Source organism: Bombus fervidus, chromosome 5 (genome assembly GCF_041682495.2).
Source record: "Bombus fervidus isolate BK054 chromosome 5, iyBomFerv1, whole genome shotgun sequence".
Classification (NCBI taxonomy): Eukaryota; Metazoa; Arthropoda; class Insecta; order Hymenoptera; family Apidae; genus Bombus; species Bombus fervidus.
The window spans coordinates 11,904,182-11,919,677 of NC_091521.1; the positions used below are offsets into that span (position 1 = coordinate 11,904,182).

At 33.3% G+C, this 15,496-nt stretch overlaps 1 protein-coding gene across 3 annotated transcripts in view; it reads right to left on the reverse strand.

The window, feature by feature from the left end:
* Positions 1 to 15,077, reverse strand: part of LOC139987840 (A disintegrin and metalloproteinase with thrombospondin motifs 15) — a 174,673-nt gene extending 159,596 nt beyond the window's left edge. For all 3 annotated transcript variants that reach the window (XM_072004571.1, XM_072004573.1, XM_072004570.1), the window contains exon 1: positions 14,844 to 15,077. The gene's annotated coding sequence lies outside the window, so the exon portion shown is untranslated. The remainder of the gene's footprint in view (positions 1 to 14,843) is intronic.
* Positions 15,078 to 15,496: the final 419 nt, after the last annotated feature.

The following is a 15,496-nucleotide window of genomic DNA, read 5'->3' on the forward strand; positions in this document are numbered from 1 at the left end:
TAAATTTCCGATCGTATCTTCGAGAAAGGAAGGGAAGCGAGAGAAGGATCAGCGATTAATCGACGCGTCGCTGATTGGATCGAGCAGCCGCGTTAATTCGGAAATAATTGACTCAAGCCACGCTTGATTGAGCTGAAAATCACCTCTCTTAGCTCTCTTTCAGACGATCAAACCGAGGAGGAATGGATTAAAGATTATTTGTCGTTTTGTCTGTGTCGAGTTAACGCCGTGAATGCGTATTTCTGATTGTACGAAATTACAGGGAATAACTGCAAATCATATAAGTGGAAAGAAAAATGTTATTTTTGTTGTTTGCTCGAGGTCTGTGGCATATGAGAGAACAGAGAACGCGCGGAGAAATAGGATTTGGTGAAACCGAGAGAAAGCTCGGGAATTTCTTGAAAAATTTGGAGACTAGAAATATCGGGAGATTTTACGTTTAAGAGCTGGAAAGTGCGAGATGTGAAAACTGTAGACGCGGACGACTAGAAAACTTGGAAATTGATAAACTAGAGAGTCTAGAGATGGAAAATTCGGAAATTTCAAAGTACGTGATCATTGCGAAATTCGAGAGAAAGTTTGCGAATTATAAATTCTAGACGTGGAAAGCTCGAAAATAGAAAATTTGCCAGTTGAAAATTTGGAACGTTGAAAATTTCAAGCTAGGAAATTCGAAAACTGAGGGACAACAAATTCTCAAGTAAACGAAAATTTGAGAATCTAAGAATTTGAGATTTAGAATAATGAAGAATCGAATATACAGAAGTTCAAATTTCGAAAGTTTGATAATCTAAAACTTACAAGATTCGAGAATTTGCGGATTCGAAAGTTGGAAAATTCCAAAATTTACAGAATTCGAGAATTGGAATGTTGGAAAATTTATTAATTTGAAGGTCTAGAGATACAAAAATAAAACCTGGATATACCAAGTAAAACTTCTACTTTCTCATTCTACTACACCTAATGATATAAAACTTCTTCGCTCAAATGTGTCTGCTGGAAGCAAGTTTTTTTCTAAAACACTTTCCTCGTCGATCACATGGAGACGTTTCCGTGATTCGCTCTACATAACCATCCTAACCATTCGGGTAACGTAATCACCAGCATTAACACACAAACGGGCGTAACACCATTCGGCATAATGCTGCTGCCATAACTTCCTCACTTGAATCTACAAACACGTGACGGGAGTCTAAAATTCTAGTTCCTCTTTCAGCTTCCAAAACCACAAGAAAGTGTTTGGTAAAAATAACGTCAAAATTATTTCTCACTTGGTGCGCGAACGAGGTCGTTTTCCGTTGAATCGCGATTGGCGGTACGGTTTCAAACGTGGTAGCCCTTGAGCTTTAATTTACGGCGAGCAGCCACGAGGATCGCAGAAGCGAGCAGAGAAAAAAGGATCAAGCAATGAGAAACAGAGAAACAAAGATCTTACCCTGGCAAATCACCGATTTCAACCAACACGAATTAAAAGTTTGAGCTTTTCATGATATACACGTGGCTGTGAAAAGTATTTGTAAAACATTGCATTTATTGTTACACTTCTATGCCCATTAATTACATCTCACTGTAATATATTTCGTATCGTTTAATAGTAGTTTCGCACGATTTCGAAAATTTGATACTATCAGAGTGAAATATAGAAATTAATAAAAAGACATTTTATTAAAAAATATTGTATTTGGTATTTACAAATATTTTTCTTATTTTGAGGCTTGAAAACTAAATTTCGAGAATTGGAATTCCTAATTCTAACTGTTCATATGAATATTCAATTTAAATCTAATCTAATACGCTTGTAAAGTTCTCACTCGAAAATGAGATCTCGTTTTTTTTTTTTCATTTCTTTGATGTTTATTTCATGCAGTTGAATTAGGCTTCTCGCAGTCTATCGGAAGCTAAGCGAGGATTTAGTTTGGTCTGTCGACGACCGGAAGCGAGTATCGGTAATTAGACCAAGTCAGACGGGGTATAAATAGCGCTCAACGATTTCTTTCATGCGTTTCATCGAACGGTTGTCCAAATCTACTGCTCGGCTCTGCTTAATTGTAAAACGGTCTGGTTTTTGTTTCTCGAGGATTTTAGTATTCGTCGATGGATTTGTAGGCTTGTCGCGATAAATTACTTTAGAATTCTAGAGTGTGATGGATTAATGTTTCGTATGACTTTATAGTCTAATTTTGTTCGTGGAAGAAGAAAGAATCGTATTTCGTACGAAGCGTTTGATTTACTAAACGTATCCACATAGAAGAAGATACTCATAAAAATCACAAACTCACAAAGAATGTGAAATTTTCGAGGAACAAGCATTTAAAAAAGCGTTCGAGAATCTTGCAGACTTAATTGTTTATAAGTTAAACGATCGGCGTATTTCGACAGAAAATTGTGATAAACGAGGATGAATTGTTTGACTACAATTATTAAGATGTTCCATAAAATTATGTGAATCAAAAGCGAGTTATAGTTTCGAGAAAATTAACGCGCGCATTAATCGCTATATCTATGTTTTATATAATTAACAAACTCTGAATTATATTCTACATAAATTAATGCACCAAATTGCAAAATATCAAGCAAGTATCAATATATATATATATATATATGTGTGTGTGTATGTACTTCAATACCTATACTTAGAAAGTAATGTTACTCGTTAGCAAACACAATACCTTGAAAAACAAAATAGTCGAACTTCCAATGAAACTTAAGTTTTCACAGTACACACGGAGAATTAATAAATCTCGCGAGCATTCATTAGCATTTATCGTTCAAAGAAAACATCATCGATCAAGGATCCAAGAGTGGATTATTCAAAGACGAACCGTGGACAGACCTAACAATCGCCAACTTAAATCTTCAAGGACCTTTTCGTCGTGCCTCTAACTCAGGCCAATTCTACGCGATTCTAACGAACCTTCGTAAACCAACCGACCACAGAGTTCCCTTTGCTGTGGTAGAAAATCGAACATTACAACGAACGGTATAAAAGCAATGAAAAGTGTATACTTTTGCGGTCTGCGTGCAACATAGTGGCTAACTACACTACCATTTAAAAGTATACAAAAGGCATTTGCATATATCTGATAAGATTTATTTCAATTGGAAAATTACAGATAAATCAAACTGCAATGATTTTATTATTTATGTGCGGTGGAGTATCGAGACGCGATTAAATTAGTTTTTAAAAGACAATATATGGTAATAAAGCTGGTATACGCCACTATCAAACCTCCAGGGACTGCAGTTTTATTTCATCTCTTATTTAATTAATTCAATTTCTGAGTTATTAATTAAATGAACATATCGAAGATCAAGCAGTGAAACGGTTCGTAAAAAAAGTGCACTACAGAAATTAAAGGTAAAACAGTATAATAATTCAGAAGAAAAATAGAAATTAAATGAATCGAAGAAAACAAATCGAAGAACAAGAAAGAACGAAAATGTTGAGAAATTCGTGAATGATCCACAAAGAATTTACGTTAAGGTACTTCATTTTACCGGTGATTTCGAAATAATCAGAAAAATATGAAAATTATGTATCTAATTTTACAACCGAACAAGATTATCTAAAACAGGGCAAACAGAAGAATTTTGGTAATATAGAATTAATTAACGTCTTAATAAATTTTAAAAATTCCCATACATCCGATATGTAAAACGAACCATAATATTGTTCCCTGATAAAAAGATTGAAAATATGCTTTATCGTGTGTGTCTGCTGTAACTTTCTATTATTAATTCATCATTAATTTGCATAGTCTTTCGGTGAAATTTAAATACTGTTACGTACAAATGGATCAAAATGTCAAGATATTTGTAAAAGGTAGTTGACCACAGTCTGGTATCTTCGAGCAACATAAACTCGCACCACGGTAATGAAAGCTAGAGAGAAGCATTATAGAGGCGGTGTGCCGAGTCTGCGGCCAAGAGGAACGACGACGACGTCGCCGAGTGAAATATAAAAGCGGCGCTCGACGTCGGCTGCTGACCTCGCCAGTCACTTAAGGTCTGGGTCAAACTATTCTTGTCGCGTACCTTTCCTAGTCCGATCCATCGATCGATCAATCTTTGTCTGCGAATTTCTGTCTGCTGGCTAACGTGCTGACACACGAGTTAGTTTCTCGCGAACGCGTGCACGCGTGTCGATTACTATCGGATATTATACTTGCGAAATGTTTCACGCTAATTTTATGGCTTTTCGGGATAATCGTCTTTTACATTTTTTTCGCATTTTGGATCGGAGAAAAGAGGAGAAGATACGTTGGTGAACGTAAACGCGTGTCTATTTATGGTATTATGGTTAGTTAGAAATTATTATGATTATCCTGGAAGTAGAGTGAGCTTGAAACTATTCAAATAGTTTTCAAGTGATGTAGACAAGTTTCACGTGCAATGCAGATAAAATTAAGCAAAATGCGAGAATTTCGGGAAATTCGAAATTCGAAATATGGAACTCCTCGGAGTTGGGAAACTGCAAAGTAGGGAAGATCGAAAGTTAAAATATTTCTAGGTCGAACAATTCGAATCTTAGAATTAAAAAATTGAGAAATTTGAAAGAAGAATGGAAACTTTGGTAATTCTGAAATGAAAATTCGTCAGCTTAAAAATTTCAAAGCTAGGAAACTCGATTTTACAGAGCTAAATATCTTCGAACTATAATAAGGATTACCCAAAGATCATACTATCTCTCCCTAATGTAACTCTCGCTACGATAATGACATAAAACAATAACGTAAAAATGAAAATCATCCGCAACATATCACAGAAATTAAGTAAAAAATCCAACAATTTAATAACTAAGAATTTCCTTTCAATTTCCCTTATAATTTAAACGTGTTTTTCTTTAAATGAAATTGATGACTTTTCATTGCTGTTGAAGTTCCTACTATTCGCGATCGATTCTGACAAGATATGAAAATTAGTAGAAAATATGAGACGAATATAGTTTCCTTATCGATTCAAAGATTGGCCACATCCAACGTATACCATTCGTATTCTCTTAACTGGAATTTACATAAAGGAATGTGGTGGGAGAATTTATGAGGATGTATCTGATGCCTGTGGTATTTTCAGTCAATCACTTATCCGTTTGTAACGTGATGCTTCTGCAATTTGCGCCAACTTGTATCGAGTCGTTGCACTTTCAAAGTTTATTCTTCAAAGTTCCGCATAACAGACATTGTTTCTACCTTTATAAACTCGTCTGGAAGCGATCGCAATCGTTTATAGAATGTATTATTAGTTGTACATATCTGATCTTCATTAATATTCAACTAACAACTTCGATTTATGACTGTGACTTAATCAGCTTCCATCGATTATTGCCAGTGTATCGAGAATTATCGACACTTTGCATATGAGGATTTTATTGCGTGTAATTATTTTACAAGATAATAAAAATCCTGTATGTTACACGATGTATGAACGTTTTTTCTTTTTTTTCTTTTAAATAGTCTGACGACTGTATACGAGAACTTGCGTTATTTGATTTAAAAAATTCCAATGTTTTCGTATTTTAATAGGCCAATTTTTAACACACGAATATATCTGTACATATAAATTTTCTAGAACAATTTATGATGCAAATTTAAATTTTCACGAGCACAACTAAAAAAAAAAAAAAAAAAAAAAAAAAAACAGAAGGCTCAAGGTAGATGTTTGTTTTACTTACTAAATATTATGATAATCGCTACAATTTAAATATTTTACCTACTTTTACACATTATGTGCATTCTTGCAACTTTCAATTCCCCATAAATGCATAAAAATCCGCATTCCACTGATTTTATCGATAAAATACAAATTTCTTTCTCAACCCGAATAGAATTCGATTCAGGAAGATGTTAATGGTTCGTGTAATAGTAGCAGCATCAAATACTGAGATTGAAAACGACTCGCTCGTTTATAATAGCTGTTTGCACGCCCATTTCTAAACGAAGCATAAGAAAATCGCTTAGGCAAATTCGCGAGTGAAGCGAGTCTCATAAATATCGGCGTCGCGCGAACACGCGCACACGTCACAACTTAAATCTTACACGCGCGGTCCACGAGCTTTCTTTTCGCGATCCGCTCGAGTATCATTCAATGTTCCTCAAACGACAGGCGTTCATTAAATTTCAATTCGCATGCCGTCGCCACGAATAAAATTCGAACGTGCCACGTCTGTTTTTCGCGATCCGCTGTCTGGAGTAAACACGGCCAGAATAATACTTCTAACCAGTGGAAAATTCAGGGAAATAATTTTCTTTCGAATTTACGACAAAGATTTTTTGGACAAACACGTGATGTTGATTCTTGGAAATTCAATGAAGAAATTTGGAGAAAATTACGTTTCCTTTTCTACGGAAATATCTTGATTAAAAATGCAAACTTATTGTTAGATCGTTATTAATGAATAAATCGTTATTAGATCATTATATTAGTAACAGTGGAAGGATTACTATCATTAAACTATTATTATTTTATTTTAATTTCATTATAATTAACAATTATTATTCTTATTCTATCGTCATACGTTATTTCCTATTAAATCCTATCGTAATGAGCATCTTCACTATAATCTTCAATTTGAATACCTTCGAGTTACTTATTGGCAATAGTATTATTTATAATTAAAAGTGCGTGAGAATTTCTACAGCTAGCTACAAGCTACTTATCTCGATGCATACGAAATTTTCCATGGACATTGCGCCTCTTGATCATTCTCAATTGAAAGAAGCGCCCAACAGTCTGACCTTGGAGGAATTCTGACCTGGCACCGTTCGACATTTTCTCGAATAGTATGCAAAAAGGCGATCCTGTCCAGTTACAAGACGAAACATCCCGTGATTGCAAAAGACAGTAACATAAAGCATATATCGTTGTGTCTACATTAGGATAAAAGAATATTTAACTAATTGTTAAAGAAAAATTAATTTATCAATATCAAAATAAATAAATAAATAAATAAATAAATAAATATATAAAACATATAAACTCTCTCTCTATCTATCTATCTATCTATCTCTTTTATTACAATCTTGACTTAGTTTTAATAATTTTTAATTTCATAACATGTTTTCAAAGAAAACGTTAAAGATGGTAATAAACTTCCTCGAGTCTTTTCAAAGAAATGGCATAAGCATAGTTACAAGAAGAGATTATTTGAACATATAAATATTAATAGAAATTTTTTCCTTTCCTTTATGTGTCTACATAGTTTTGCGTCTGGAGTTACGTCTGGATGATTTAATCCAGTCAGTGTGCTATTTTTATACATCGCTGAATATTTACACAGAACGGACTAACAAAAATTATTATTTTAAATATGTTCGAAATTACGGAAATAAGGACAATAAATTTTATTTGCTACCAAAAATGATTATTCGTATAATTAACTTGGATTCGAAGATTTTTTGGTACTGAAGAGGTGGCGTTAACGACACGTATTACGAAATTATTTGTAATCGTTTTCAATGTCAATTACGTATATCTTTTTCTCAACTGAAAAAGGATACATAAAAAGACAGTAACGCGCATCATACTACCGTAGCGAGGAACTTTAAAAATAGCCAAGACACCGGTCTGGACCTTAATACACAAGCTCTCTTAGATATCGTACTGTTCCCTTATCGTGCGTTGACCCTGGCGCCAGATTAAACTGTCATCAAGATCTGTGAATTATACTTCGATTTCAATTTTAATTCTAGGGACATTTCTTTGCTAATTAATCAACAACTATTTATTATTAATATGCAGTTGTCCATTTATGATAAATCTCTTACGGTTTACCATAACTTTGAAATTATATACGGATACATTTCTCCTATCCTCGTAATTTGAAACAATAGTTAGATAGATAAGAAAATCATTTTCATTCGAATATGATTCATATTGAGATACGTATCTTGTAACTTCTATGTAAACACCTTGATTGAAATTTTATTATAGTCTACGTATACGACGTATAGCTATTACGAGATATAATTAAAATAGTTAGGTCTCATTACGCTAACAGTGAAATATTAAGAAATTCTTTGTAACACACACGACATATTCGTAACAGTTTTCTATGGCAAACGTTGAAATACCTTGGCAAATCACCGTAAGTAGATTGAACCGGCAGAAGTTCATTTAGTCAGACAACAAATAGAATTTTGTTTCAATATGGATTATGTTTATATATTTATATTACATTACGTGTATATTCATATACTAAAAATACTTAATTAAACTAATTAAAATTTCAGTCGAACAAACAGACTTTAGATTTCTTTAAACGAAATTCTATTATATTATATTATATTATATTATAACTAAAATATATTTAATAAAAAAAATGGGATTCTAATAAATGGAACTCAGGTGAAATTACACCATGCAAAACCTGTAACATATCCAAATGATGTCAGACTTTTGCACAGTGCTGTAGGATCGTTTGCAATGGAGGAAGAGGAAGGAACAGAAGGAACACCGATCACGAATCGTCTTGCTAGATGATATTAACGAATTCAGAACGGACACGTTCGGATCTTAGATCGGCGACAGAGTGTCACGTTACTTCGCAATGCTTCGGAATGCAAAATCGCGACGTTCGGACGAGTAGGTCTCGTTGCTTACGAAGGCCTCTCTCGTCGCGTAGTGTCGAAACACCATGATCCAACCTGAGGAACCGGAGAACCGGCACACAGTGCATCGAATTCGCACGCCGCTGCGTTTTCCAAGATTTTACGTTAACTCATTTTTGCACTTCGCAACTTTTATATCTCGTACACACGGAGAAAAAAACATTAAGTGAAGTTTAACCGTCGAAAATTTCATTCCATATTCGTAAATTAATCGTAAATTATTATTAATCATAATTAAGTTTTCTGATAGACGATTTTCTCCTTTTTTAAATCTTCCTTCGATTCTATCAAATTTTCTCTTATCGGATCAACGAAAATATAGCGGCAGTTGAACTACAATTTCAATAAATAAAATATTCGCAACACAGTAAACTGCTGTTTCTCAATAAAGATCGATATATATGTCCGTTGAAAAGATTGCATTTGTTTGTTCTAAATAAACATTAATCGCTCGTAAAGTGAACAATATAAGAAATAATTTCGTGACTTAGCGTATGTAGGATATTGCGAACTGAAAATAAATGTCTGGGGAGAAGACTGGAATTGCAGTAACAGCAATGAATGAGAGGCAAAACAATCAAGAATTACCAGGAAGTGGAGATGGGTTTAAAGGACGGTGAAAACCAAAGCTGGTTTCAAAATAACTACGCTTATCCCGAATTTATTTGCCGATGCTTCGCATATTTTTCCGTTTATCTTAAGAACATCCGCGCATAAATTCACGCGACCAACAGGTCGGAAGATAATCATTGCAGATAATGTTTTATCGATCGATCTTATAAGGGAACGTGAAAGACTTGTTATCCTTCGTTTTAGAAAAAATTTTCGAAGCACGGGACACGGCGTTGCATTCGACGTGAAACAAATTACAAGAAAATTGAGTCGCCTATATGTAATTTATCGGCATTCATAAATATCACCGCTGGACAAATTGTACTTTTTTAATCAAAGTTCCTGTTATAAATCACAACACTCTTCCAATCGAATTTGTATCATTTATGGTATTCGTTGAAAATCTAATTAACAATCCGTTATACTTATAAGATAGAAGCTTCCTTTAATTTGAGAATAATTTACTTAGTGAAACTGTGTACTGGGAAAATTAGAGGACTTGTTAACTTGTAGTCTGTATTCTTGTAGAACAGTCCGGAATTTCGTGACTTTTCCAACTTACTGAAACAATTTCAGTAAAATTTTAACCGAATATTCTACTTGCAGTTTTTCTTCATAAATATTTTGGGAATATGACTATGCGAAGAGTAAAGAAAGTAGAGAAACCAAGAAATGGTAATTTTTATTCTCCTAATGTAAGTATCATTATCCAAATTCCTGCATTTGATAGATTCAGCAAATCTTAGTAGGAAACGTAAGAAAATTTTGTAAAATTTGCGTTTCCACGTCTTAAAAAGAGTGAGATTTGGACGTAAATGAAGCAATAATTGTTCAACAATTGTAGCTTAAATTTCGTTACAATAATAGGACTTGAGTTTCAATGTAAAAATTTATTCACTTCTGGTGGATATGAAGGAAATAATTTTATTTTTCTTGAATATCTTTTAAATACTAAAAAGAAGACAGTTTCCAGAGTATCCGAACGTCCGTAAAAGTCGATCGAAACTATTTTCAGAGAAACAGGAGGATTACTCATTGACAACTTGTTTATCGAGTGCAAGGAAAAAAGATAAAGAAACTGGAATGTGACAAAATGACACGTGATTTCTCTTTTGAAAACGCGGCGGCCAACTTCCGCCTGTTATTATCGATTTTTAATTAAGTTCGGTGCTCGATTATAAGAAGCCGCGAAGCTCGTTTAACCTTTATTTACGGCCTTCGATGTTCATGCATGAGAATGCAACTAATTTACAAGCAGTGTCGCCGAAACGAAAAGAAAATTTACGAGACGGAGAAAGAGGAATAGTGATTTTTACGGAACGAACCTGTTCGTAAAACGACAGGATCAGCTATGGTTTTTGTCTTTTTAAATAATTAATTTCCAATTCTTGAAACAACTTTTTTTTTTAATGCGTATACAAATTTATCTGAAGATGGCTCATTATGAAGTAAAAAACGAATGGAAATCCTACTATTTTGCGAATATCCTCTACTTTTATTCGGTTTCTTTCGTGTGTTTGATCGAATAAATATTAACCGATAGAGTTGAAGTCAAATAAAAGAATATAAACTTGTAGACCAGAAATATTTCTGGTAACATGATATTAATTGAAAAGATCTGCGATTATAAAAGATATTTAAAAATGTTTAAAGTATGGCAAAATAGATATTAGTCTTGTGTTATTGATGTATTGAAAAAATATACAAAATTGCTCGAATTCAGAAATAAAATAAGAAAAGAAACGAAAAAATCTTCCGCGTTATTCGTGTATTCATATATTCGTTAATCATTTGATTGATTAAATAATTTTGATATCGGCAACGTGACATCAGTCGAAAAATATCGCAATTAATAAGAAATGTAAAACATTACATGACACAGAAAAAGAAAACAAAAAATGAATCTTATTTTTATGTAATCGTTTTTTCATTTTGGAATATAAATAAATTTTAATTTATGCAATTAATATTTTAGCCAGGAGGTAGATAAGACTTTTTTAAATGACGACGGGAAAATTAGAGATTTATGTGATTTTGATGCAATTCTGTACTCGTGAACAGAGATATTATATCGTTCTGCTTCGCGTAACCTTTTCAGAAAGTTCGTGTAACCTATGATACACGAGGATCTGATAAAACGTTTGTTTCGCTATTAGCGAAAAGTTAGAATTGGCGCCGAATAATCTTATCTTTCCGAAGTTATTTTACAATTAATTTATTTAAATTCTCATAAATAATTCGACGATATGGTAACTCCGGATGCTGTTAAAATCATTCGGTTCTTAAATATCTTAGACTCTTATTTGAAGAGTGTACATGGAACAAAAAGAGTACAATTTTGCAACTGCAAGTAATTCATTTTTCTCTTTAAATAAATACAAGTTTAATTTAGAACAAAACTGGTTAAAAAGTTTCTACTACAGATTAATGCGCTTTTTACCATAGATAATTGATGAAAAGTCAAAGGTATTTCATTATCCGAAAGAATTACTTGAGACAGATATACTTGTTAAATGAGATTGCACAAAAATCATAAAATGCAGAGTAGAAAGCTGAAAGTAATATTTTAATACGAATCAATATACTTTTTATCAAACTTTCTATGTTGGGAGAGTAGCGGTATGTGTATCTGAATGAATTAAAATAGGAAAACTCTGATAAGAAAAATATCTGAAACTAAGAAAAATAAAATTATAGATATTACGTTAAACAGAACTATGTTTGAAGACGGAAACATATTTTTCTATCGAATATTATTCGAACCTCCAACTACGATATACGCAGAAAATTACGAATATTTAAGGAAATAATAAAAATTCCGAATAGAAGCATTCGCAATATAATAAAATATAATCCAATCTAAATCAAAAATAAAATTAAGACGAAAGAAAAAGAAAGGATTATTTATTTGAACTTTAATTCAATTACTGACGAAATTTGTCTAAACCAAAGAAACAGAGTTTCTCGAGTCACGATGTGCATGTAAAATTTTACTGAATGAGCGATAAATAGCTATCTGGCTCTCGTGTTTCGTATATCATCATTGACCTTTCCTTTAACGTGGCAGACAACTTGCGGCGTTGGCGAAATTTAGAAAAAAGCACACACAAGAAAATGAGAGTTTACAAAGACATCGTACGCACGAGGAATACCAGCACGAAAATAACGCGAACGAAAACAGACTTAACCCAACCATCTTGTTGAATGTCTCCCTTATTTTTTCGGGATACCACGAAGCGTCTAAATAAAAAAGAGAAAATAAGATCGATCGATTCGCGGGCAACCTTGGTCTCTAACATCTTGCAGGCATGATACAGCGATAAAAATTCTATTACCCAATCCAAGGGATTTAAATACTAACGAACGAGAGAACGTGAACCTGGCGATAGATACCGAACTTGGTAGATAAGGCAATGAATAAATTAAATATTAGATATTAGATAATAGATAATTGATTCTTATTTCAGTGATTTATGGTAGTTTCGGCTATATTATTTAATTTTAGTTTATATTCGGTATTTTATATCATAGACACGACCAGTAGCGTTTAAGACGTGTAATAACAATTAAAATTAAATGCATAAAATATAATTTTCAAATTAAATTGTCTACAGATCTCTAAAAAAAAAACCTAAATTTAATCAAAATTATCGTAGTCGCCTGTGACTTAACAATATCAGCTGAGAGTTAAAAATTAAACATTGAATATTAAATGAATAAGTTTGTTGGAAGAAATCTGAAATGAAATAGATCGAGTTTAAAGAAATGACTTAGATACACGTTATGCAAAATATTGAATGAAACACTTTAAAAATGTTCTCCATTGTGCCTTAAATACTATATGAGAATTTCTGCGGATTTCTGCGGATTTCTACGTTGAATCGAGCTGCGTAAACATTGACTAAGCCAATTTCATCGTAATATTCACGTTGTGTGCTGAGAAACACGTGGAAAAAAATTCGCAACGGAAAGAGAAATTTTTGTATATTAAAAATCGCTGCTTTAAAACGCTGTTATACGAATGCAAGTTACATACAAGTTTCCTAATTTTTTATCGATCATTTATTTATCTATGTTATCTTTCATTTCTGTCTATTTGCAATGAAACTGAATCTTTCCATAGAGAAAATTCGTTACCGGCAAATATAAAATTTTAATATTCCGAAAATAGAATAACTAAAACTTATTGTTCGCGCGTTTCATCACAGAAACACGATTATTTTCAGAGAGATAACCTAATCAACATATTTATTAATTCCCGAATTTACCAAAATAACTGTGATATTTTATGATTCTTGAAAAAGAATTTTCTAAAAAGTTGTCATCCTTCTAGAATAACCACTTTCGCTATCGAAGATTTAATCGTACAAATATCAAGCAATAAACTGTAATACATATGTAGTGTAAAAATGTCTTAGAATAGTCTACGTCGAGAAAAAAAACACTAACATATGTAACAGCGTACCTAAAGAAATTCAAATATTCGCGCTCTTAAATTTGCGCGCCAAAAGCGATACGACTCTTTGACTGTCAATGTCAATGGAACGAAGAAAATTTATGATCGTCTGAGCCTAGCGTGGTGTATTAAAAATAAAGAAAAATATAAATATTACATAAGGTTTCGTCGTGATAACGAAGCCTCGAATTTAACCATTTTTTTGTGCGTTTACTTTAACAACCATTCTTAAAAATCATTGATACGACTGCATACATAATTCGCGTCGATCGAGTTGCTCAATGTGTGAAACAATCCACCACTTACCTCCTACTACGCAAAGAAATTATCATATCATGTAGAACGCTTTTACTTTTTCAATCTCCGTTTATCGACACTTTACATTTGTTTCCTTCAACTGATACCGCGACTGTTTAAAAATTCCGCCAATGAAATCTCACTCATTACCGAAGATATTGTCAACAAACAAATAATATACGTTACATACGATCCTTTCCACGAATTTCAACTCAATACGTTACACTTCCCGGTAATAAAAATGGCCATTAAACCTCGAAAACGCAATTTTGCAACAATACTACGTAACTCGAATAATCGAAGTTGATCGATAGTAATATCGCGACTTTTCACGCTACCGGCGACCAATTGGAGCATCTCCCTCCAAAATCTCAGGAAGGAACCGCGAACTCTATCGTCAATGGCAGTTTTCACACCATTCGACTTTTCAAATAAAAATCACATCAGAACTTTAAAATTTCTAGCTTAAGTTTTAATTCCAATTTTGTAATTTTGTAAATGCAACTAAAGAAATAGATTTTAAATAGAAATTTGTATCTCTTAGTTGATATTATAACCTACAATGTATTTAATGTGAATATTGCAATATAACTGTACTTTAGATATTTTATATATTTTTGCATATTATATGTATTCTGTGCATTCCTGCATCCTTAATTTAATTCGAGAGGCTTAAGATTACAGATTTCCTATAAACGCATAAATATCATAGTCTAAGGTTAACTTCTCTATCGTGTCAATCTATCACAGAAGAATCTCTGTAAACTACTATAAGGCATATACACGACGTATTAGAGAAAGAGCCGGTATTATCGAACGATCGACTGGTCCACGTGTTTCTCGACGAGCACCTGCTATAGAAACGAACCTACCTTTGGATCCGCGATCGGTGTTCCAAGGATCGATATCGATTGCCCAGAACCACAGAATCTTCCCTGACACTTATCGACGTCGCACCGTGATAATTCAACGGGGAATTCGAAGATTGTACAGGAAGAACCATGGACGAAAACGCGTGTGAAGAACGAAGCGGCAGATCGTGTGTCAAGGATGACGATGGATGAAGAAGTGAAGTGAAAACACGCGACACGAGCCGCTAGCACGCACTAACTGAACTGAAAGCGAACAGACCTCTGGTATCGGGCAGCTATCCCCACCACGCCTCGGTTCGGTTCCAATAGAATTGTGCCCGTTTGTACGAGATTCAACATTTGCATCGAATGCTGTTTTAGCCCATATCGATCATTTTTCTTTGTGGCAATAATTTTAAATAAATTCCACGACATGGGAATTTTTAATCGATAGATGCTTTTTCAGTGAATCGTAGATGAAACGGGAATGAAATTAGAAAATTTCAACAATTATAAAGGAATTGCTGGAAAAAATTAAGATTACGTTTTAGAATCATAATATATGACAAAATATTAGTTACATTGAGATAATAATCATCATATAGGACTGACATAACTAAGATCGGTATTATACATATCTATAGTGGCTACGAAAAATACATACCCTTGACACA